The sequence below is a fragment of the Anas platyrhynchos genome, chromosome 3 (assembly GCF_047663525.1).
Source record: "Anas platyrhynchos isolate ZD024472 breed Pekin duck chromosome 3, IASCAAS_PekinDuck_T2T, whole genome shotgun sequence".
Taxonomy (NCBI): domain Eukaryota; kingdom Metazoa; phylum Chordata; class Aves; order Anseriformes; family Anatidae; genus Anas; species Anas platyrhynchos.
The window spans coordinates 8,492,914-8,514,634 of record NC_092589.1 but is presented as its reverse complement, the minus strand read 5'-3'; the positions used below and the strand labels follow the sequence as shown (position 1 = coordinate 8,514,634).

The 21,721-nt window shown below is 42.0% G+C and overlaps 1 long non-coding RNA gene across 1 annotated transcript; it reads left to right on the top strand.

Moving 5' to 3' along the window:
* The first annotated feature begins 12,836 nt into the window (after positions 1-12,836).
* Positions 12,837-21,034, top strand: LOC140002004 (uncharacterized). Its single transcript, XR_011807848.1, has 3 exons — positions 12,837-13,003; positions 14,332-14,450; positions 20,877-21,034. It is a non-coding gene; the product is annotated as an uncharacterized lncRNA (long non-coding RNA).
* The last annotated feature ends 687 nt before the right edge of the window (positions 21,035-21,721 follow it).

The window sequence follows — 21,721 nt, the reverse complement described above, 5'->3', positions numbered from 1 at the left end:
GTGTCTGGAGAGGGACAAAGAAGTTTACCTTACCCGACTTCTTTGTCATCCCTGACATGAGGCAAAGAGGAGTGCTGCAGGGCTAAGACTGAAGCAAAGTTAGGAAGATTGAAAGTGGATGTTTAGTCAAGTTTAGCCAATCTACCTGTATTCAAAATGAACTATGTTAAATGCAGTAACTGTATGATGGCTCGTAACCAAGGTTGTCTCTTTAATGGTAATATAGACTTTAAGGGATTTGGTTTTTTACATCTAATGAGTACAAACAGAAATCACCTCCCCTGCCACATGTATGAGGAAATGGAGGTGTCATTGAATAAAGGGGTTTTGTGAAACTGCTTGCCTTTCTGCTGCAAGAGTGTTTTGCAGCAGAGCTGTGTAGCGATGAGTTAGAAGTGCTTCTCTGTTCTCTCCTTCAGCTAAAATTTACTCATTTGGAAGACAAGATAGATACAGCCCATATGGTGACTGACCTATTCCAAGGCAGAACAGTACAAAAGGATCAACATTTACCTAAAGCAGCCCTGTTACTGGTTGCATCTCTAGTCTCTACAAAGTTATCCATGTCTGGGTTGTTTTGCCCCTAAAATTGCAGGCTCTGTGTGCAAACAGACGTGAAAGTTTGTATTTGTGCAAGTGGAAGCTTATTGAAGAATGGGGATATCCATGTTTTTTCCTTATATTTTAGCTGTCTGTATGACCGGGAGGCTGATTTTGTGTAACTAGGGGATGAATCTTGCTCCTGTGAAGGCACTGCCACAGGCAGTGAATCCTGATGTGTGCAGGCAGCTTACAGAGCACTGACCACATAGATCTAAGTATTCTCTAGAGCTGTCTCCTTGCTGACAGCTTATATTCAACATCTAAGAGAGACTAAATCATGGAGCTGTATTTATGGAGGAAGAAATGTAGCCCCATCTTCTAAAGCTATTTCACTGAGTAGTTCTTTGCTTTTCTCTCTTTAGAAGTTTGTTGCACACACTGTATGTTTGGGTTTGTGCTTTGACATCCTGAGATTTAATACACATCTCAAAGCTACCCCTTTTTTCTCTATCTGTTTCTCTGTCTCTGCCTGGCAGGCTCAGATAACAAACGTGCAGAGTACCATTCTATGCCATAATGCCATGCTTCTACTGTTGAGAGCTCATTTTTTGTTTGATTTCTGGTTTCTGTGGTTACCATCTAATGGAGAAAAACGCAGCAGGGCCATGAAGAATAACATACAATGATGTCAGAAAAGCTATTAATAGCAATTGTACAATTCGTGCTTTCTGTGCCTTGAAAGTACCCAAAACATTAGTTTTCCTCAAATACCTGAATCAGTTTGAGATTTTATTTTTTTTTTGGTAATTTTCTTTCTCACCCTGCTGCATGTAGTCTGCTCTGCAACTTCGTTGGGTTGCTGGCTGCTTGCAACTCATGGTGGTGAGACGAAGCGTCTTCCCTGCCTCGGGTCTCCAGGGAGTGCCTCTGTAAGGCTCCTTGACAGCACATGCAGCTCAAGGACCAGGGCATGTTGCTCATGGGTGGCACAGCTCACCTTTGCAATCAGCTTTGCAAGCTCCAGAGCATCAACAAAGAACCTAAACACTTAGTTAGCAGTCTAGAAATGAATTTAAAAACCTGAAACCTTATCAGCCTGCAAGAAAGTTAGAATTTTCTTTTTCCAGAGACAGCCTATTGTTTAGTGTTGGTCTGCAGTACTTTGAGAGGCATCTTTGGTGAGTTTTGGTCTTCTGGAAACCTGAATTTTCCTCTGAAATCCCTCCTAAAGAGATGCCATAGAACGCCTGGCCTCTGATGCAAGTAAATACTAAATAAATGCATCAGAGACTGAGCTCTCAGTCGCTCTGCGGTTACCTCCAGGAGGGAAGGAAAAGGCAAATATCTCTCACGTTCAAAGTCTCGCTGTTATTCTTCACACAGAATACACAGACAGAATTTCTAGGTTGGAAGAGACCTCAAGATCATCGAGTCCAACCTCTGACTTAACGCTAACAGTCCCCACTAAACCATATCCCTAAGCTCTACATCTAAACGTCTTTTAAAGACCTCCAGGGATGGTGACTCCACCACTTCCCTGGGCAGCCTGTTCCAATGTCTAACAACCCTTTCGGTAAAGAAGTTCTTCCTAACATCTAACCTAAAACTCCCCTGGCGCAACTTAAGCCCATTCCCCCTCATTCTGTCACCAGGCACGTGGGAGAACAGGCCAAACCCCACCTCGCTACAGCCTCCTTTAAGGTACCTGTAGAGAGCGATAAGGTCGCCCCTGAGCCTCCTCTTCTCCAGGCTGAACAAGCCCAGCTCCTTCAGCCGCTCCTCGTAGGACTTGCTCTCCAGGCCCCTCACCAGCTTCGTCGCCCTTCTCTGGACCCGCTCAAGCACCTCGATGTCCTTCTTGTAGTGAGGGGCCCAAAACTGAACACAGTACTCGAGGTGTGGCCTCACCAGAGCCGAGTACAGGGGGACGATCACCTCCCTAGCCCTGCTGGTCACACTGTTTCTGATACAAGCCAGGATGCCGTTGGCCTTCTTGGCCACCTGAGCACACTGCTGGCTCATATTCAGCCGACAATGAGCTTAGGTGAAGCTTCTTAGGTGAAGCTTCTCTGTTTCTCCTGATGAGAAGTCTCACTGGATGAAGTCAGGAGATGCAAGCACAGGAATTCAATCTATTTATTTATTTATTTTGAATAAAAGGCATTAGAGGTACTCCTTATTTTGTTGTAAGCTGAGAACTTGAGGAGTAGGTGAAGTTATGCCGCAGATGAAGCTCAGGGGATGAGATACCATCTTTGTGAAGGGAAAGCAAGAAAATGAGCTGCTCCATTTCTCTTGCAATGCCTTCTTACACAGCCCTCTGCTTGATGGGCTGAGTTTTGACTGTCTTTTCCAAATCTCCTGCAGTATGAAGAAGTGTACTGTTTTCACCATCTTTCCCCAGCTCAAAAAAAAGGAGGATTCAGTGTGTATTGATCATGACATTATTTATTACATGTGCTTTCAGGCTTACTACATGAGGTCAAGGGAACCAGGAGCAATGGTGCTAATCACCGAGCTTCCAGTCCTGCTCTAACAACTTTACTGTTGCCATTTGCATATAATTAACATTTATCATGGTATTTTAAAAGATCACATTAATCAGCTAGGAAGATTTATGGTATTTTCCAGGATCTTTACCATCAACATTTCCAATTAATTATTTTGATACTTGATTGTAGAATTTTTTTCTTGGCAGATCAATAAGGCAAATGGTAACACTTCAGTGGCAACAGTTTTTCTCCCTCTCTGCTTTCTTGCTAGATCAAAAACCTGCGGAACCACTTGGCCACAGACTCTTGTATTTATTGTGATTTCTTTTCTTCTATTAGCCTCCTAATCATATCTAAAAATTGAGCTGAAAAATAGTGGTCATTTGTTACATAATACTACAGTCAGGTTCCTAACCCAGTCAGATGTCTGTTACTGCTGTTGCTCATATAAAATTGTTCCACTTTATTCCTGATACTGCTTTAATTCCTGATGAATTATTTTCTTTTGTAAGTGTAGGCTTTTAAGTTCAGGAAATTAACATCCATCCACATATTTTGATTCTTTGTTGTATAATTCTCTGGTTCACTTTCGCCAGTTGCTCTTTGCAGTCTTCATTGCTGCTGGCATTTCTTGGCCCTTATTCTCTGTATCATTGACAAAATATTCATAATACTCATAACCTTATGCCAAGACAGCAAATTTTATGGCCAATAGGGTTATCTCTCTACTGTCTTCCATGCACCACAAGACTTCTCAGTATCCTTTTGGCACTCTTAAAATTTGTGCAGCCCCATCTTTACCCATTTTTTTCACATCCCAAGTGGGATGCTAAATCTAGCTTAGTTGTAAATCTCACTAAATCTCAGTGATAAATGTTACAAGATCAATTTTTTCCTCTGGATGCATTACCATACAGCATGCAGAGTGTATATGGAATTACTCCTTTGAGTCATAACTTCCATTCATATTTCTTTCATCACTCTGAACATTTATGTAGCACTGCATAAAGTGCAATGACTGGGGATATGAGCTGAATAGTTCAGGTATGGGAGTGCAATTTTTTGATATTGGGAACCATGTTGGAAGGATTCCAAAGAGAAATGAATTTTAGCCAGATGTTAGAGAAGGGGAGCATCTGGCTCACCAGTGATCCATAGGGAACAATGATTTGGAGGGTCTTTTCATCGCCAAACCTTTCTATACTTAAATCACAATCTTATCTAGGGAATCTGTCCTACAGTGTTGTCAAATTGCTCACTGTGTTGAGGCCATCTACCCAAGTACCATAACTGTGATGTAAAGAAGTGCTGTAATTCCATTTTACGAACAGGGAAGTAATGCACCCACCTACACGGCAACAGATGCAAGCCAAGCACTGCTCAGTAGCAATGAACCAGAAGCTATTAAATGTCTTGAGGTACTGAAAACTTCATAGGAGATGCATCTGCTTTCAGCTGGGGGCTGAGCCCTGACAATACAAATGCCAGATACTTAAGGGAAAATATATTGACACCTCCACTAATGAGAAAGAGTGCAAGATTTCCTGAGAGGTACAAGTTTGCAATTAAAGCAACAACTCAGAGGCAGTGATGCCTTCTATTCAAATGGTGTCAGAACTCCTAAGTCCAAAGAAGCATATCCAGACGTAGTCACAGGCACCTGAACCATTTTCTTCAGCCCCTGAAGTCTTTAGTACTGGGAGTTAGATGTGTGTGTGACCGTTGATCTATTATTTCACAGATGTGATATTTCAGTCCTGCAGTTCCTGCCCTTGGGTCTGCTTCTACGAGGCCTATTTTAGGACTGGCTTTTGAAATTTTATGTTTCATAGTGTCTGGTAGAAGGATGCTTTTCATACGTTTATCAAAAGGAGAATATCTCCTACTTAGACATGAAAGTAAAGAGGAAAATGTCTTTGCAGTGTAGCAAATGATTTAAAAGTTCATAAGAAAAAAGTTCTCAGAAAGCCCGTTCAACTTATCAAAACCACTATCTAAAGAATTTGCTCTAAAAGCTGTGTAAACTCAGAGTTAATTAACTCAGAGATAATTGACAAGCCAAGTGATGCGTTACTGTGGCTACACAGCTACAATGGTGCTTACTTCAGTGATGGCACTGTGGAGACATTCAGTAAATTTATCAAAGCTTTGAGTCTCTTGGATGCTGTAAATTCATCCAATTTCCTCTGTTTCACATTACAAAGTATATTTGCTGGAATCTGAATACCTTTTCTTGGCCTGCTTCTGAAACCTTCCCAAGATGGCAGCAGCATAAGCACTAGAGCTATTCCCAGGTAGTAATTCTTCCTTTCAGTTAGACAGTCATCTACCTAAACAAGGGGATTAATGAAGGGAAGAGGTTAATGAGGACAAAAGGTGGAAACGATTTGTGTAACAGGTTTGTACATTGTTGAAAAAGGTAAAATAAAATAATTTGTCTTTATTCCCATTATTTATTTATTTTTACCAAAAACAAACAAACAAACAAACAAAAAAAAAAAACAGTTTTCCTTAAAATATAGCTATTTCCATGAAATTTTTCATTTCTTTGAAATGTTTAATTATTCTTGAATGCCTTGATGGTAAGCCTTCAGTCAGCTCTGACTATTGATCAAGTGGCTGAAAGCCAAGAGTTATTTACTGCCCAAGTGTTACTTAGGCCATAGCACACAATCAAGGGTTTTATCCCAATTATACCCTTTGGGATGATAACTTTGGAGGAAGATTGTGCCATTTGAATCCATAAATAATGCACTTCACCATCTTAATGTTGCGAACGGGGGCACTCGCGCTGAGTAACTGCAGACTTCTGAGAAATGGCTTTGTGGAGATTTTCAAAGCTGCCGTGAAGGAGGCAGGCATCTGACTTCTGGAAGTCAGGCGACAAGTGGGTGTCATCTGAGCGCAAACATATCTGACACCTGGTTGCTTCTGGATTGCTGCTTTTTGCCGAGGACTGCCATCACCTCGTGGTCTTTCAATGCTCTGGAGCAAAGCAGGGACTCAGGGTCACAGCTGCTGCGTGGACCTTCCATGTGTCCTGGTGAAGGGCATGAACAGCCTTTGTCTTGCTAGACTTGTGTTCTTTTGTACATCCCTGCAGACTGACAGCGTTACAGGAAAGGCAGTTTTCCTGGGCTGCTTCCCTCCTTGCTCAAAGCAGCCCCCTGTCGTGGTGGAGATGCAGTTATCCCCATGTCAGGCAATTCATTGCATCATGTTCTCCCAGACAGACCTCGGGGCTTCACAGAGGACCATCCCCCTCCGGAGGTGGTTGCTTTCCCTTGCCTGTGCTCCTGGCTTTCTAGGGGTCATAAGCTACTAGTAGTAGCATGGTCTTTTTGCTGACATGTCTGAAGTAGCATACACAGTATTTCTTGAATGCAAATATAGGATGCACGTTCTACTTTGCTTTTCAGACACTACCATTTATAGTGAGGTACTGAAAGCTGTTTGAAATTGCGTTACCTGGAATTGTCAATAACTGAAATAACAAAAGACTACTAAAAACTGCTACCAGGGATACCATATAGGAAATAAATTTTACACCGGTTGTTCTAATTTTTAAAAACAATGTTCATACATGGTTTGCAGTTTCTTACCTGGTTTTGCTTTATATTGATCAATCAAAGCTTGGTTTTGATGAGATCTAGACAAAATTGAGGGGACAGGTTTTTTTGTGTAGATTAAGGTAAAGCTTTGCTGCTTATGGACACTAAGAGAAATTTGCAAATGGAAGAGCCCAAGCAAGACCTTACTTTCAGAAGTCTTGATGATACCTCCTCAGTCCCACTGAAATGAGTGGGAGCAGAGGAAAAAGCAGTGATAGACACTTTATTTTTCCATGACCATAGATATGTTTATGAAGGACTAAAATAAGGCTTTAATCATTTTAGCTCTCTTTCTGCAGATTACTTCAAGCTGTGTCACGCTGAGCATGTGGGTGCCTGAGAGCGCAGGAAAGCAACAGCTTTGTGCCCTGAAGCACTCTCCTTTCCAGACACACAGCACAGCTGTAATTCCCGAGAAGAGTTTCAGAATTGCCTCAGTCCCTGGTATTTTATTTTCCTCCATGACATTGTTAAAGAAATGTTAGCAGTTTCTTCCAAGCTTTTTTATAAATTCCTTGTTTGTGAAGATATGAGGACAGGTTTTCCACTTATCTCTTTTCCACTTCTCTTAACTACTATTTCTGCCATTGGCCTCATTTCACGTGTTCAGACGTTACAAAGAAAGTTTAGGAATTATCTGGAAAACCGAGACAAGTGTTGGGTTCATTTACCACACTGTGCCTGCTTTCTGCTCGTGTAGCAGACATCTCCAGGTATACTGCATTTGTAGGCTGAGTTATTAACTATTTCTAGCTAAAATATTCATGGAGTATCTCTGAACAGTTTCAGGAGTCATTCATTATAGATTCAGGTTGTGGCTAGCAGTCTGTATTTACACTTGTCTTAATGCACAGCAGGAAAACTCTGCAGCTCAAGAGAGAGTAAACCCAGATTCTGCAAACAAAGGCAAGGTGTGGTTCAGATGTAATCCCCTGTGGAAAACTCTCTTTGCTCCCTTCCTGTGCTCTTCCTTCTGGTCTGCGGTCCTTGCTGGATCCTCCTTATATGGCCAAGCAGGAACTTCAGGAACAAATGAAGTCTTCTGGGGCAGGAAAGTGCAAAAAGAGAAAGTAAAATAACAAGGTAAAAAGTAGCAGGTACCAGGGGACAACAAATAACAACAATAAAGAGGACAGAGAGCAGCCCACCTCTGTGTTCACAGTTAGAGGGTATTGACCAATGCAGGCCTTCACTTTGACCTCTTTTATCTGCTATTTATCTGCTTTGTTCTGTGTTGGATTGTTATTGCCAAATTTCCCTTGGTGCTGAGCAGACTGCCAGCCTGCAGGGGGATGTAGCAAAAGCCTATGATTCTGCTGAGATGCCTGTTGGGAGAGCTGTGAGTGGTGCAGCAGGGCAATAGTACCACATTTCTACCCACACCAGTCACTCCGTTTTCATTCACAGCTTTCTCATCAGCTTGTCTTCCTGACATCAAGATGCATCACCCAGATACAGTCTTCCTCATAGGTAACTTCTTCTCCACTACTAATATTGTGCTTCTCAAGTCCTCCACAGCCAGGAGGCTCCCCAGGGAGCACTTCGTGGACCGCAGGGTATCCATGAGTGTCCCTCTATTTTGGGGGATGCTAAAGGGGCACAGGACCTGCCATCTGCTCCCAGCATTGCCTCTTCAGGTTCTGCCTGATGGTTTCCCAAACTGTGGGGCATCTCCTTTGCTCACAGTTTGAGAATTGAGAGGCTGAGTGAGCCCCAAGGTTAACATTTTCTGAAGGGGATGGGAGAGGAGGCGCTGCTGGGAAATAGGTAGCATGAGGTTTTCTAAAAGTTCTGCTTTTCCAGTATCTGCTCTGTGCATCTCACGCCTCGGGACTGATAGTCCTGTCCTGTTTGTGACTCCTGAATTCACAGAAAGGTTTTAAAGTACATTTTGCAAGTGACTTACTGGGTAGAAATCATTAAAGAGACTTGAAGGGTGCTTTTCAAGAACACTCCTATGTGTACCCATAATAATGGTTTCAGTTACCTTTTAACTCACTCAATGTAATGATGGAGTTGGTGGCTCAGAGAGAACAAGTGGAAGGGGTTTTCTACCTGTCTTTCAGCACAATAGAAGTATCATAGAGGAAATGCATATGAATTTCCCCAATTCCCCAGGTTTGCCTGTTACTTTGATTAATTATCTGTTACTGTAACAGACCAAAAGCCGTGCCCCTGTGCAAGGTTCTACAAACTAGAGCTAACCACAAAAGCTTGGATTAAATGGATTTTAGCCAGCTATTCCTTCAAAAGAAAATGAACCATTCTTGATTACTTCTCTTTGGGCACAGGTTCTTGCAAGTCATATAGAAACAAGGGAAGAGAAGAATTTCAGACATCTGAGACATCTGAAACTCTAATATTCTAGACAGGTGATTGTTGCTGAGACCATGAGGGATCTGTGTTATGGTTATCTGTTGCCATTTGTCCTACAGCAGCAGCTAAAAGCCTTGACTGAGATGAAAAGCCAAGTTCTGTGCTAACGCACCTTGAGAGACAGCAGCTACCCTGTCAGATTTATGGCATAAGCAGAGATGGGCAAATAACACAGCAAATGTGCGAGGAGCCTGCAGGGAATGTGGAGATATTTCCCGTGTAGAAACACGGCCTTCTGAAGAGCTGAGTGCTCCCTGGGAGGTGGTTTGGCACCTTTGGTTTCCATCTACCAGCATTTCTCACGGTGCTGCTGAGGCACATCGTGCCCTGATGCTGTGCTTACTGCTGCAGGAAAAGGAGATGGAGGGTTGACTCTGTAAACGCCTCCCTCCTCCAAAAGTGAAAGCTGCAGCCTGCTGCCATCACTTCTTCACTTCTGCTTCCACTGATTTAAAATCTAGACAAAGTGTTTGTCTGCTCAGGGGCTCTAATTAGCTTTTAAGTGCTGGCACTTGAAAGATGACTGTAATGTTTCCCAGTTTCACGTGGGATGTCAGTGGGGTTCTCTGGCAGACAGCTGCTAGGAAGGTGTCGCCATTTAGGAGTGGGTGATGCTCATTTTGATTTTTATCACAGCAGAAAAATCCACAAGTTAGCTCACTGGGAGTGAGCAAGAGAAGCACCGGTGATTACTTGTGCCTGAAATAGGTCTGAATCTCACACACAGACTGTAATTGCTCACTTGCTTTTATCCTGTGCTTGTGGGCCACTTCATACCTGCATAACATTATAGCTCAAACAAACAAACAAACAAATTGCTTCTCCTTGCACTGGGAAAGCACTGCAGAAATCTGTGAGGAAGGGGGTGGACTTGCATCAACCTGAGGAAGATGTTTTTCTCTTCTAGGCTGTTAGTTTTCAAATGGTAATCACCATTGTAAACTGTTTTATTCACCTACTGCTGGATGGCAAAATCAACGCAAAGAAATAATAAAGCAGCTGAGACCAGATGAAAAAATTGTAAAGATGGAGTGAAAGGCATACATCTAAACTGTGTATGAGGAGTGTTTTTTTTTTTTTTTCTTCAGGAGAAATACTTGGAAACTGGAGAAGAAAAAATCAAAATGCCCAAAGCTTTTGTATTGAGTAAGAATTAATTTGAACCACTAACCAGACTTGAAGTGATTGTCTTTTACTGAATTGTATAAATGCTTCAGGGTTTGTTTGTTTGTTTTCCAGCTATTATTGCTTTGACTTTGGTTAGCAAGGACAGTGAAATGCAAGACATTTAACTAAAGCCTGTTCCCATGAGATAACCAGCTTGCTTACTCAGTTTCAGTTTTTATATAGTGTGGAAAAAGCCAGATGTGCTCACCTTGTTGTGTTTAGTTGATATATATTACTGAACTGTCTTTTGCTACGTACTGTTCTCAGTAGAGCTTGGTCCCTGGTGACCAACACACTCTATAGTTTAAAATGGTTCTGAATACACACAGCGAGCTTCTGAACCCTGGGGATCACTCCAGATTAACAAGAAGAAATATCCATTTGTCTGTTTTCAACTTCAGATCTACAAAAACGCCTAGGTGCAGACAGTATAATCCATTATGTTAATGACTCAGCTTGACAGACAGGAGGTATTCACCTTCTTAGCGTGATGATTTTCTGATCTGGTTCTTTGCACAGCTCCAGAAAGTCCTGCTGGATTTGCAAAGGTGTAAACTGTGAGCACAGTTTAGCTTCAGATCTCTGAGCTCATCTCTCAAACTGATCTCGATCCCTTTCCTTTAGCAGAATGCAAATAAGTTAATTGATCATCTGGCTTGTTTCTTTCAGAAAGACTGCTTGCTTGCGTGAAGTGATCTATCACTTTGTTACCCTGTGGTGATCTGACAAAAGGTGTAGAGCTAGACATTTCTCATCCATTTATATTTAATTAGAAATAGCCATTAGCAAGTTTGGGACTTTCAATAATTATGTATTTCCTGGTGGCATTTGTTTTTCCTTATGATTGCTTTCCTGTAACTCCTATATTAACCAATAAATATACTAATAGTAAATATATTAGTAAATATACTAATTGATTGTGAGGTGGTAAATAGATGGTCAGAGCTGGTGATTGCCTTTGATTCAGTAAAGTAACAACAGGGCTTCTGATAACTGAGACGCTGCATAATACCAAATTTTTATATGTTTACTCATAGTAATTACACACTTTTGTTTTGGCACATCAAAAGGCCTTAATGGACCCTAATAACCATCTTGGAATAACATATTTCTCCTGAATGCCAATTAGAGTGTCAGAATCCCAGCCTAAACTGCCTGCTCCCCAGATTTGCCCTATCTGGAAAGTTCATTAAAACACTGAATTCAATTCTCATAAATTTTAGAATGGTGCATTTTTATTTCAGTAAATGCTAAGCACCACAAAGAGGTACATTGCTGTTAGTTACTCCAAATCAGATGGGTATGGATACCCATCAAAAACCAATTTGCGCTCATTTTAAAATAGTGTGATAATGAATTGCATTAATTGTTAATGTTCACTTTCAGTGTCATTACAGAACATGTCCTAAATCCTTCCCCATAGGAAAACGAATTGGCAGCATGCACTAAGACAAGAAATGCAAGAAGACTGAGTACAATTATTTGTTTGCAATGGCTCAGGTCCCATTACTTACTTAGGAGAGTGATTTTGCTCCTGCTTTTACCTGGTGGTTTCTGCTCACAAACCACACTGATAACTGTTTCCAGGACCAGTTGAAATAGGACCAGTTGTCCATTATGAATGTGTTTGGAAGGGCTCAAATTCAGTAAAGCAAAATAAAGAATTATAAAAATGTTATGTTTTTGCTGGAGGTCTAAAATTTCAGACGTAAATAATAGGTGCATTGTAAGCAACTTCTTTAAAACAGTTGAGGCCTATCAAAATCTTTTGCAGAAGCTTGAGTTAGATCCCTGGTTGACTGTATTTGCACCCTGCCTGTCTGAATTGATGCTGGTCGTCAGAAGTAAAAAACCTGGGGAAAAGAGTGAAATGGGAATGTGAGAGGCTTCTGAAAGCAACTCCTTGTATGGAACTGCCACACCCAACTCACAGACTTCTCTGCAAACCAAAAGTTGGTCATTTGGGAGGGCAGATTGGCAAGGGAAAAGACTGAATGACATTTGGAAAAGGAAGGGAAGATAGAGTAATGAAACAGTGGATGAAGGAAAATTAAAACAAAAAGGTGAAAAGATTAAGGTTCCAAGAGAAAAATGAGTGCCATAACTGTACAGAACTCTTACACAGCCAACAGGTACCTTAAAGGCAAGGATTTTTGTCCCTTCAATTAGATGACAGAGGAGAACTGTATGAAGTAAGTAACTAAAGAGGGAAGTATGGGTGAACATTCCCAGAAAGTATTGTAAGGTCTCTTCTTTGTGGAGAAAATACAAGGCAAATTTGCCTGCTAGCTGCCTCAGGATGGGGGTGCAGACAGGCAAATTAAGAAAACTGCCTTAAAACAGCAGGGCCATAAGCTGATCTGGAGTGTTGGCCTTCACATTACTTCCTGATGAAACTGGTCCACTTTCCAGGACAGAATTAAATATTTGCAGAGCAGGCCGATATAATCTTGCTTTTATTTGGTTGTTTATTATCATTTATTTGCCTTTATTAGCACACATAAAACCTCTGTGTCCCTGTCTGTGGATCAACTAGCCTGAAAGCGTAGCAGTCAGCAAGACAAGCGTGTCTCACTGCCGGTAGTTAACAGAGTCATGCTGGTGCCTAATTGCTTGTTATGGTTCAAACATTTGTTTGCAGACTGCCTGAGGAGTCGTAGACAGGGACACCAGCTACCAGATCCTTGGAGCGTCAAAGTCTTGCTGCCTGTCAGGATAGCAGATGCCGGCGTAGGCTGCATCTTATTAAGGGAGCCTCGTCAGAGTAGTCAGCCTGCAGACAGGATATCTACTACAAACAGCAACAATTCATGGGTAGGTGCATATGAAAATCTCCTCAGTCTTTTGCAGCTGGTTTACACTATCTGAAGGCCCTGTGTACTCTTGATCTAGATGATTACTTGTACTCAATAGGTTAAATTCGGAGTAGGGTATGAGTTAGCTGAAAGAAATGGGGCATATTCAGCAGGTGATGCAGTAGCACACCATTGAGTTTGTGAATACACAGAAGTGGCTCATGTGTAACTCAAACTACTTTGTCTTGGAAAAATGACAGCTGGGATATTAATGACCAGCAGAGATGGAACCAGCAATCAACAGTGAACACTTTCTCCAGTACGTACCATGATCAGATTTCAAGTAGGCTGCAACTGCCCAGACATCATAAAGGCTTTAGCAAAGGTGTGAGTAATGCTGAAGCTCTGCACCATGAGCAGCACGGTTTTGTTAACACAGGAGAGGTCAGTAAGAGCTGCAGCTGTTCAGTATCTTGTGGGGTCTAGATTAGGTGCAACTTTGGAACAAACAGCCCAGATTCACTCCAGGCATTGATCTTTTTCAAGCACCAGCAGCCATGTCTTCTCGTGCCAGAAGGTAAATACCTACTGTTTAAAGATACCAGGCACATAATATGTACAAGATACTTTGCTCTTCAAAACGAACACAAACATGACAAGAGCGGACTGGAGCTGATTGTTATTCAGATGTTGGCCTGGTAGAAAATTGTTTATTTTCCACTTCAACTAAGTGCTGTGGAACCTCGATACGCGCAGGTCCTGCTGCTATTACAGGCTGAGCTCACTGTGAGTGTGTGCCTATGCCTACACTGAAACAGTGCAGAGGTACTACTACTGGAAACACCATCAAGCCCTCAAGATGTGCTAATACCTGTTTTCACATTTTCTACACCTTTCATTGGTGACATAATATACCTAAGGTATAACTCAGCCAAGAAGTTACTAGAGGGTGGTAAAAGTATCACAGGGTACCTGTTCTCATACTCCTCTGCCAGCTGCTGGTCTTTGCGGTGTACAGAATAAAGGACTATTGGCCTGTGAGCCCGTTTTTGTCCTTATTTGCACTCACGGTCAAAGCACTCACACCCTGACTCTCCTGAGAACGTCAATAATGCTTTGCCTGTTGACGGCAGCTGAGGACAGGAGCAGAACAAAATATGAAGCATGTTCATTAAAGCACAGGACACAGAGTGATGGGCAGATAAATGGCTCAATTTAGCCTGCAAATTTCAGAGAACTCCCACAGGAAGTTACTGCCCTCACTAAAGCTGCAGCTTTGGGACAGAACTGTTTGTTTTACACTGCATGTGAGAAATACAGGTTTTATAAATAGGTCTCTCCCACCAGATGACCCAGTGGCCCCGTCGTGAGGGCTTGATCATCCAAAAGGACCCACAAGGGAGCTCCCGTTTGACTGCCAGGTCATAGTGGCATTGAGGCTGCAGATTCCACAGTCACAGCTCATGGTAAAGAATTCACTGATAAATAAGAAATTGCAAATTCATTTCCTTCCTCATGAAAAAAAGAATTTCAGTTGGCTTTCCTCCCTCTCCTTCCTTGGATGACTGCAGTGAGTAGAAATGTTCTGCCTTAGAAATAGCATCTTCCAGCAGGTCGGACAGTACTGCCAAGTTTTTATCAAAAAAGAGCCCTTGGCATAGATAAGAGAGCTTAGCTGCATCACTAGCCAGACAACCTCATGTGCCTTCTGCTCTGCCTTTGGTACCTCTTGCCACACCTTTTGACCACATTTCAGCTAATGCAGCTGTGAATTTGTCAATGAATCATCGCTCAGACTGTGCATCTGGCAGCAGGACATAGATCTGAGCCTGTTCAGTTCACAGAAGGGAAAAAGAAAGTGTAGGGTTGCTGCAAAAGTTATAGCTGATATGCCAAAGGAGAGGGAAAAAATGGATCCTCAGTATGGATAGGGGGACTGGAGAAACTGTGCTGAGCCAAAGACTCAGGGAGAATCATAGAAATTCGGAATGTCTTGGGTGGGAAGGGACTTTAAAGATCACCCAGTTCTAACCCCCCTGCCACGGGCAGGGATGCCACCCACTAGACCAGGCTGCCCAAAGCCCTTCTCTGGGTACCTGTTCCAGTGCCTCTCCACTCTCTGAGTAAAGAATTTCCTCTTAATGTCTAATCTAAATCTCCCCTCTTTTAGTTTAAAACCATTCCCCCTTGTCCTGTCATTATCTGCTTGAGTAAAAAGTTGCTCTCCAAACACACTGGAAGGGAGTATGCCGAGGGAAGGTGGTGATGAGAAAAAGAGAGAGAAAGGGGGTGAGGAGGTTTTAAAACCTTCAGATTTATGCCCACAGAGATAAAGCTTTTAATAGGTTGCCTTTTAGCAGCACAGTTTTACTTTCCTTTAATGGTTTGCAGTGCGTTTATTGCTCTGGAGCATGGAGCACACACAACATAAGATGTTGTGTGTGCCAGGGCTGAAACACGAGTTAAAATAAAAGGCAGCTCACCAAATGGTCAAGGTTACAGCAGCTGTTTCCTTGTGATTGCTGCTTCACTTCTAATTAGCCCTCACCCAGTTTTAAGATCATTCTCGGCTATGATTGCATAGATTTGAGAGGGTTAAAGAAATCACTGTGACCTGCTTCTGCAGGACCTGTGGTGCCCTGCAGCCAGTGCTGAATATTTGGGAACTGTAAGCAATCGCTGTCCTTTCAAAAGTCCAACGTGCAGCCTTCAGGGAGTAAATTAAGAACAGACCCCTGAGCCCAGCTAAGTCATAGGAAAGCTGATTTGGGGAGAGCCTTCAGCTATGCATGTTGTGAATTAAATTATTTAGGTCTTATGCTGGGGAGGTTTTGCTCTCAAATTTAGCAAAGCTGGAATAATTGTAATTTCCTGGTTTTAACTGTTGTTTGTTTCATTTGATCTTCAAGTTGCAAAGTATGTTTCCTAGAACAGTCACTGGCCAACAAGATATTCTCCTATTAGAAAATTTGATCTTTGTAGGAATTTATCAGCCTTTCTTAAGTGCCTGGAATGAGATTAATGAGAATTTCTCAGGAGAAAGAGTGGAAATCATTTGTGAGCACAACCGAAAGAGGAAGAAAGAGAAGCTGTGACTTGAGGCAGTGGCAGTGGCAGGTGTGCTAACAACTTTTCGGCAGGACAGGCAGGAACAGGAGGGCAGACCAGCAGCTCCTTCAGAGTACAACTGCCTGTGAAATGTAAATTTCCTTTGTTGTTCCTTCATAACAACATGAGAGCAGCTGTGCTCTCATGAACCTGTGGTTCAAGGCCAGCAGTGGCCATTGAGCAGGTACCTAGAAAGGAGTCATGACAAGGCTATGGTAAATGAGACCATCCCCTAGTTCTCTTTCTCCTTTTTTTAGGGAAGTTTGTGTGCAATTGTTGGTCTGCTTAAGATATCTCAATGCATCTCTGGCTTTCAAGCATATGTCCAGTCAATTAAAATAATTTTGATATTAAAAACAATGTGGGAAACAAGAGAAAAATGAAAAATATTAAGGACAGGAGGTGAGTGCAGAGCTTCTAGTAGGAACACACAGGAACAGAAACCCATGACTAAATCTAGGTATTGCTTTGGTGGAGGGCTACTTGGGTCGTTTCACAGTTCACCAGACAGCAGTGCACCAGTTTCTTCTTCGTGTGTGAAGGGGTTCAGCTGCTTCACATCTGGATGCTGCAGTTGTGTAGTGCAGCCAGGTGCCAAGAGCTTCAGAAGATGGTAAAAAGTCCAGACTTTCCCACAGGAGTACAGAAACTAGTGAGATACTTTTCCTTTTCTCCCCCCTCATGCTTAGTTCTAGGAGTAGACTATCTAGGAAACTTAATACCCATTCCATTCTTGCTTTCTCTGCTGTGAACAGCGACCCTCCTGTAGGTGTACGAAGTCTGTTTTATACAAAGAATGAGAACTTTTACACTAGAGCAAATCAGTACAAAAAGCACAGAACAGGAAAGAAAGTCCAGAGTTTTCAACAGCGACTGGCAGTCAAGACAAAAGTAACTGAAACATTAACAGATCTTCCCCCAAAATATATTTGCTGTTGCCACAAAAAAAAAAAAAAAAAAAAAAAAATGTTAACAGAAACAGAAGCAGTTATTCTGTGTTCAGTGACTCTTAAGGGGGAGAAAACAAAAGAGAGTGATCCTTTATGCCAAATCCTGCCCTCCAGGCTGGTTTGAGCAGGCTGTTGGACCTGAGCAAAGCCAATAAACCTTATCAAGAGTGGACTGTGATTGTGCCTCAAATGGATCCACGTGTTGCTCAGCAATTATTAGCCACTGACATACTAATTTCCAAGAATTTTGCCGCCTAGGAGATACAAGTTTGAAAACGACTCCTGCATTATTAATGCACTTACTGAACGCTTTACTGTGCCATGCCTTGCTTAACACGAAGGATATAAAATGGGAGCTCTGAGATGGAAAATTGTAGATGGCTAGCCTGGAAGATGCGGAGGAGAAGGCGAACATTAATTTTAAATAATGATGTCTTTTCTTGATCCTCTTTTTGATCAGGTAGCTTTGACACAATGAGCTAAAGCACATTGATATTTGAGCTCAAAACTAACAAGCATTTGAAGCCCATTTTTGCAGTAAGTTGTTGAGAAGATTCCTAAATAGCTTATGGTAGATTATATATGATGAAGGGAGTGAAGACTGATTTTTGTGCCATATTACAAAGATTATCTGGCTTTATCCTCCCTCACAGCCTTATGGGTCAACTTTAAAAGCTCTGGGATTTTTCAGTGAATTATGCAAGCTTCTTCCATGTGTCTCTAGACATCTGCCAGCTTTGAAAGTGTAGTTATCACATCAGATATGTTGATTTAGCACAGAAAGCCTCCTAAATGTGTCAAATTCTGTGTTGAAATGAATAAGCATTTTGTCTTAAAAGGTGCTAACAGAGCCTGTCTTGCTGACCCCTCTGAATTTCCTGTCTGTACTTCCCTCTATAAAAGCAAAACAAAAGAGAATAGAAAATGACTCCTATGCATATTTCAGTAGTTGGTACGATGTCTGATTTTTCCATTGCCTTTTTAAAACGACAAATACAATCTGTTCGTACCGTGCATCTTTACAGAAGCCATTCCAGCATAAGTTACCATATTTAGTCAAGAGTAGACGTGAAAAGACTTCTGCTAACAGCTACCACCTTCTAGAAACAACAGCCCGTAGGTTCTGATCCTTTTCACTTGAAGTGGCTGAAAATTGATCCAGCATTCACTAAGATTTAGCCAATTCACGGGGAAAGAGAACTTTAATGCACTGCATCATTCCCTGCCTTTCAGATCCTCAGGCGTGCTTTATATCAAAAAACTTTATATCAGGCTTTATTATTATTATCCACCACTTGAATTCACATTATGCTTAATACCCACATCGGTGGGATAGGGCCTGTGGCACTGAGTAAGATGACAGTCCATCTGACAAGAGGTTATAAAGAATAGAAATGGCTGCTGGATACAGGTCTCTAGGAAGTATAGGAATAACGGGGAGGGGGGGCGGAAGGCATACAGCAGACTTCAGACACCCAAAGCAAGCCATTTGGAGCCCCTTTTCAACCGCCTTGGAGATGAATTTCCCAAAGCTGTAATTTTAAGCCTTATGACTGCCTCCTGCATCCTTTGCAACACACATTTTAATGTATCCCAATAAACCGGGAAGTTTTCATTCTTTCTTTCTGCACCTGCTTATTAAAATATGAAAGGCTGGTTCATGTAAGCGCTTTGAAAAACCACCAGCTTACCTCATTATGGGCAACTAAGCTGTATCCAGATTGTTTTACGTGTTACTTTCCAGTCAGATATAAACATTTCCCCACGGGACTCCTTTTGCAGGGGCAGCCGTTTCAAACGTGACAGTCACCTTTGTGCAGGACGGATCTGTGTGAGGTGTGTTACGTGTGCTGTGACAGTAATTTTGCCGACAACAGAGAAGTGAAAGCTTCAAAGAAAACATCAGTGACAAATGTGCTAGAAATACAGAATACCAGCTGGCTGGTCCTCCCTGAAGGCAAACCTTTTATTTAAACTAAATGGTCTTTCTTTTTAGGTGGCCCGTTTATCTGTCATAATTTGACAGTGTGTATAAATGATCCGAATTTATGTTTCAGAAGATAATTGCCCTGGCATTTAATCTCTGCGTCATCTCCTAAATCTTTCCAACACTTTACTGTTCTGTTCTTAGTCGGGTTCTGTATCTCTCAAATAGAGTGGTGTTTTCCCTCTCCCAGGCAGTCACCTAGTGGCTGCCACTGAGGGAAAATACCTGCTTGTAGTGGGAGGTGAGCACAGCAAGGAAGAAATACAGCAGAAGGCAACGAGGCTTGCAAGGCGTGTTGGAAGCTGCCCTGTCAGTACCTGAGGACTCTCTCCAGCACACTTCCCACACTGAGTGAAAAAAAAATACCCTTCTTTACAGCTTCCTTTGATGCCTGGGGAGCTGTTTCTGTGTAATGGGCTGTCAGAAACAGCCACAGAGGTTGACCTCATGTCAGTCCTGGCCATCTCCTGGCCATTCACCTTCAGGCCCTCCCATATTAAGCTAGCTGTAAGGGAGAGCAGAAGGGCTGCAGGCCTAGCTCCAGGACACCTAGCAGCTTTGGGATGGTGCCCAGCACTCTCCATGGTCTTCGTCCTGCCAGCTCCTCTCTAGTTCTCAATGATGAGATGTCTGATCAGGTACAGAAGGTGATTAAGACTGCTCCTGACTAGCAAAAAAATACAAAACTTGCACAAAATTGTTTGGCACCAGGCACCAAAAAGGTTAATTGCCTTGGCTTTAGACTATGAGCATAAAAAATAAATAAATCTGTGCTACTACTCTCAGGAGACCAGGATAATTTGATAAATAGTGTCAGTAACTGAGGATCTAAGCACAGTGGGTAATGTGATATCATTGACCTGTGCAGGATTTGTGCCATGAGATAATTCCTTACACTTCATTATTCTGCTATCCCTAGGTTAACACATTTCTCTTCTAACTGCTCCCTGCCCCTCCTCCTGACCCAACCCCCCCCCCCCCCCCAAAAAAAAAAAAAATAGAAATTTTACTAGGACTTCTTTTGAGCGTTTTGCAGTCAGTAAGAGTCTGCATTTCAGGTTCATCATATATTTTATTCAGGCCTCAAATTCTCTATGCAGAAGCCCCAGGACCATTTCATTTGTTATCTTATATTAGATTACATTTTGAGAAATATTTGGTGCTGACAGGTGGGATTTGACATTCAGAACTGCTCAGCTGTTGTGTAAGCTGTTTAGTAATGTAGCAGAATTTACAGTAGTGCTCGGCTTTGAGCATCTGCAAATGTACTTTTTTTTTTCATAGGAACAATTATGCTGCTCTGAGGCTTGACAATCTGGATCCTTTCTGAAATGCCTCAGTTGGTGAAACTGGATGATGAAACCCCAAAATCTGGCCCAAAACCTGCTGTCATTTTAGTTCTGCTTTTTAAAGCAAGCAAAATTAGTGTGATTGTTCCAGTAAAGTTTTTTTTGTTTTGTTTTGTTTGTTTTTTTGCTTGTTTGTTTTTCAGTGTAGGTAGGATATTTATGTTAAGGAAAGTTTAAAAAAAATACTGATGTCTATTGATACTGTTAAGTCCATAAATCCCCTTACAGTTCTGTAATGTCATAAACCCTCCCTATTCCCAGGTGCTTAAATCATTTCGTTATCTAATATAAAAGCATTTTTGAACCTTTACACTAAGTCTCACTGAAAGATATTGGGATTCTTGGTCCTACACGATTTTTGGAAAATGGAAGTCTTGAAAAACACTATTCCTGTAATTCTTTTAAGTGCATGTTACAAATTGCACTGTTCCTTCTTTTTTTTTTTTTTTTTTTTTTTGTCAAAGCCTTTCCTTTGTTTATATTTGTGCTTTTCTGCAGAAAAGGACTGGACTGGAATTCGGGGTTTGTCAGCTCCTGCTAGGAAGCAGCTGTATGTCCTTTGCACATCTGTCAAGGCAGGCTGGAGAGATCTCCAGATCTCAGCACCGTCCCAGTAGATTCTGCTCCTGGAAATTTTTGTAAGTAACAGTGATATATTTCATAACAGTATGCTTTTATTTGTCTGCAAATTTATCCTGACCCCTGTCTGCCGCTGCTGAAAATCACTGGGTTTACAGCTTTGCGCAACAGGGTTAGCTCAGGGCTGTTCTCTGCAGCGCAGATGACGTGAAGGTTTAGATGTGTGAGATGTTCATGAATGTGATGCACAGAGGGGATTCAGGGATCTTCACAGCTTGGGCAGCATCTGCTGATTTTCTCATGCCAGCAAAGACACGAGGATTGGGAAATGGAGCAAACACATGGGGATGTGGGGAAGGAAATGGAGAAAGTTAATTGGAAGCCCTTTCTCTCTCTCCGATTCCTACTGCAAAGAAATGCTGGTGGGGAATACTTTCACCCCATATGTGATGAAGGGGTTGTGCACAGTAACTGCTAATTCTGCTCATGGTTCTTATCCCAGTCCTTAGCAATTCTGCCAGGAGCTGCTGTGCGTGCAAGCAGTGAGCTATCAATTTCCTGCTGTAAAAGAAAAAGAGCATAAGAATAAATTTCATTTTGCGCAAGTCTGTTAATCATCTGTTAGTGGATTTTCCCTCCTGACTCGCTTCACTGTAGCCTTTGGCTTGACTTTGCTGGTTTTCTCCTGCTTCTTCCATTGTTATTGGTAATTGCTCCAGTCTGCTCTGCTGCAGGGAAGCAACACTCAGCCCAGGGCATCAGGA